This window comes from Micromys minutus (assembly GCF_963924665.1).
Source record: "Micromys minutus genome assembly, chromosome: 23".
NCBI lineage: Eukaryota > Metazoa > Chordata > Mammalia > Rodentia > Muridae > Micromys > Micromys minutus.
The window spans coordinates 36,561,395-36,565,701 of record NC_137958.1 but is presented as its reverse complement, the minus strand read 5'-3'; the positions used below and the strand labels follow the sequence as shown (position 1 = coordinate 36,565,701).

Sequence of the window (4,307 nt, the reverse complement as noted above, 5' to 3'; positions counted from 1 at the left end):
CTTGACAGCTCATTTCTTTATAGAACTAAATGTTATTCTACCATCTGGACTCTTGTATGGTTGTTAAATTTTCAAGTCCTTTGGGTAAATAGTAAGGAGGATGATTGCTGGATAATGTAAGTATGTGCAGTTTCATAAGAGACTACGAAGCTTTCAACATAACTGTACTGTTTTGCATTTCTATCAGTAAATGAGCAATTAGACACTTTTCTAAAAATTATAATTGTTATGTTTTATATTTATATTTATGATTCATTTTTGATTTTGTTTTGTACTTGTATTTTAAAGAAAAAAATTTGTTTCATTTAGTCTTGCTATCTCATTCGAAGGTAGTATTTTAGGAAAATGAGAAATGGTCCTTTGGACCAGTGATTTGGCTCAGTAGGTAAGAGTGTTTGCTGCCAAGCCCATTAGGTGACCTGAGTTTAAACCTCAGGATGCCCATTGTAAAATGAGAGAAATGACTCCCACAAAATTTCCTCTGACCTTCACACACACACACACACTCCAAATGAATATATAGCAAGACAAATTAAATAATGATTTCTTGAGTTATATTTTGGTAAATGGAGCTATCTTTAAGAGCAGATAAAGAAGTATTTGTCTAGTATTTTCCATGTTGAATATAAAATGATGTAACAGGAAAGAAAAGCAATCCTGTAAGCACTGGTAATGGTTTTAAAGTGAATTGGGGATGTTTCAGAAAGACAGATGCTCAAGAGGACTTATAAAGAACATTGTGGGGGAAAATGACTTTGCTGTTTGGACTGGAGAGAGGGCCGGAGAGGTAGACAAATCTAGTAGTAGTCATTCGATCAGAAATGAAGAGTTAACTTCAGAGGAGATCAAACTTTATCTTGTTTTAACACATGTTAATTTTGGCAGTGAAAATCTTTTGGGAATCAACATACCAAATGATCTTAGACATGGATTCTTTCTTCAAGGTAATTTAGGTGCGATTGAGTGTGGTCTTAGTTTTTCTCACTTTGTACTAAAAGAAAGGAAATTATTCTTTGTAAAGTTCTTTTTATTCCCCCTCAGGAGGAAGCGCCTGGACCTGTGGAGGCTTTATGCAACTGAGAAGGGGGATGCTAGAGGGGTGAGGTGGGAGTGGATGGATAGGCAGGGAAGAGCACACTCTTGGAGTCAAAGGGGAGGGGTAGGAAATGGGGGGTTTGTGGAAGGAAGACAGACAGATAAGGGGGGTAATATTTGAAATGTAAACAAATAAAATGATTAATAAAAAGTTCTTTCTTCCTTTACTGAATGAAAATAGATTTTTTTTCTTATAAGATATCTCCTGATTATAGTTTTTCTCCTCCCAGTTCCACTCCCGACCCCTTCACCTCTGGATCTACTTACTTTCTATCCATCAGAAAAAAGATAGCAAGCAACTGTGATAAAACAAAGTGTATTAAGATGAAACAAAGGCCATCATATTGAAGTTGGACATGACCTAAGAGGAGGAAAACAGTCCTAGGACTCAGGAACCAGAGGTCCAGTAGTTCTCACAGTCAGGAGTAGGATAAAATTCCCAAGCTAACAGCTGTGATACATACACAGAGGACCTCGTGCAGAACCCTGTTGGTTCTGTGTTGCTCTTCAGTCTCTGTGAGCTTAGATGTTCCTTGCTTGGTTGATTCAGAGGGGCTAGTTCTTCTCATTTCCTCTACAGTATCTGGCTTTTAAAATCTTTCTCTGTCTTGTCTGTGAGGTTCCCTGAACTCTGGGGGGTGGGGGGAGGATTTGATGGAGACCTCTAATTTAGACTTTCTCTCTGCATAATCTCTGGCTGTGAGTCTCTGCATGGATTCCCATCTGCCACCAGATGAATTCTCTGATGATGACTGGATAAGTCACTGATCTACAAGTAGAGCAGAATCTCATCAGGAATCATTTATTGCTTTAAAAAAGAGCAGTAGTGTTTTGTTTTAACTAATGTCTCTGCATTATCTAGTCTTTAGCCCTGGTTACCCATGCAGTGTTGGATATTGCTTTTTTCTTATGAATGGGCCATAAGTCAAATCAGACATAGGTTGACAATTACCACAATTTCTGTGCCACAATTGCCCTAGAATATGTTGCAGTCAGGACAGAGTAGGGTAAAGGTTTTGCGGCTGGGCTAATGTTGTTTCTGTTTTGATAGCCAGCAGAGAGTATCTTCCTGCTCCAAAGAGACTAGAGCACAGAGGTGGAAGCTCTATGTAGGCACCTGCTTGATTTTTTTTCCATGTTCAATGAGTTATGTAGGTGTTTGTCCTCAGCAATGGGAACTTGCTGTCAGCTTGCAGAGAGCAACCATTAGACTCAGCAACCACCCAGATTGTTTGGAGGTTTACATGGATCCCCCTTGGTCAATAACTCAATTTAATATAATAAAGTCCTGCCAGTGGAAGACTTTCCTAGCAGCATGAGATGGCCAGCTGAGACTGTACATTCCTCCATTACTAGAAGACCTCACTAGGATAACTTCATAGATTTCAAGAAGCTTTCTGTGCACTAGGTTTCTGACCCCTAAACTTCCCAATTCGAGACATTTCTTACTGCACTTTTTTCTTCCACCTAATCCTATCTACCCCCATCCTCTTTCTCTCATCTCCACTCAGTCATTGTCTGGCAGTAAAATTTATTCTATTTTCGCACTCAGAAATATTCACGAGTCCCCACTGGACCCTTCTTGTTTACCTGACCTTTCTAGGCCTATGGATTATAGCTTGGTTATCATGTACTTAACAGCTAATAGACACCCATAAGTGACACATACCACTTGTCTTTCTGGGTTGAGATTTGCTCGCAAATCTCATGTCATAATGTTCTTCTATACATCTGAGTACATTGTGTAAATGTCCCAGATGTTCTTTATCCATTCTTCTGTTGAGGGATATCTAGGTTGTTTCTGGCTGTAATCAGAAAACTGCAACCAATATGATTAACCAAGTGTGTCCTTGTGGTAGAATGCAGCATTTTTTGGGAGGGGGGTATGTGCTCAAGATTGGTAGAGTTGGATCTTGAGATAGATATGTTTGCAACCTTCAGAGGAACTTCCATATTGATTTCCATGGTGGCTATGCAAGTCCTCAGAGGACTCATTTCTACAATCAGTGAAGGGGTATTCTTACTCCACATCCTTCCTAGCATGAGCTGTCACTTGTGGTACAGGTCTTAGCCATTCTGATAAGTATAAGATGGAATCTCAAAGTAATTTTGATCTGCATTTCCCTGATGGCTAAGGATGGCAAACATTTGAGGGTTTCTCAGTCACTTGAGTTTCCTCTATTGACAATTTTCTCTTTAGTTCTGTTCCCCCCTTTTAAATTAGATAATTTGGCTTTATGATAAATTTTTTCCTGAGTTCTTTATGAATATTAGAAATTGGTGCTCTATAGGATGCAGAATTGGTAAAATTTATTTCCCATTTCTTAGGCTGCTTCTTTGATTGACAGTGCTCTTTTCCTTACTGAAAAATTTTCAGTTTCATGAGGTCTACTTATTAACTGTTGTTCTTAGAGCCTGAGCTGTTGGTGTTCTACTCAGGAACTTGTATCTTATGGCAACGAGCTCAAGGCTATTTCCTACATCCTCTTCTATTAGATTTATTCTACTCTGTTTTATGTTGAAATCTTTTATCCTTGTGGACTTGAATTTTGTGCAGGGTAATAGATATGGCTCGTTTTACATTCTTTTTCATGCAGAAACACAGTTTGACAAGAACCATTTGTTGCAGATGCTGTCTTTTTTTCCAGTGCATATTTCTACATTTTGTTTTTTAAATGACACCAAAAATATCAGTTGTGTATATACGTGTGGATTTGTGTCTGGATCTTAACCTAGATTTCATTGATCAGCATGTCTGTTGTTATGATTTTACTATATATAATATAGTCTTTATTACTATAGCTCAGTAGTTCAAGATGAAATTGGTAATTGTGAGACCTACAGCAGCAGTTCTTCGATTGTTCAAGGCTATTTTAGCTACTCTGAATATTTTTTCTTTAGTATGAAGGTAAGAATAGTCTTTTCAAGATTTGTAATGAATTGTGTTGAAATTTTGTTGGGGATTTAATGGAATGTATAGATAGCTTTTGGCAAGATGCCCACTTTAACTATGTTAATCCTATTCATCCATGAACATGGGGGATCTTTCCATCTTCTAGTATCTTCATCAATTTCTTTCTTCAAACATGTGATTTTTTTTATCATACAACTTGTTCATTAACCTTGTGAGAGTTAATTTCAAGAATTTTTTCAATTTTATTGGAAACTCTCTATATTTACATTTCAAATGTTATACCCTTCCTCCCACTCCC

At 37.6% G+C, this 4,307-nt stretch overlaps 1 pseudogene across 1 annotated transcript in view; it reads left to right on the top strand.

Annotated features, from left to right (window-relative positions):
* The first annotated feature begins 694 nt into the window (after positions 1–694).
* The window catches only part of LOC308435763 (ceramide synthase 5-like), a 9,835-nt pseudogene continuing 6,222 nt past the window's right edge, over positions 695–4,307 (top strand). Inside the window, exons 1-3 of the transcript in view lie at positions 695–944; positions 1,042–1,099; positions 3,898–4,003. The product of the transcript in view is annotated as a ceramide synthase 5-like (transcript). The remainder of the gene's footprint in view (positions 945–1,041; positions 1,100–3,897; positions 4,004–4,307) is intronic.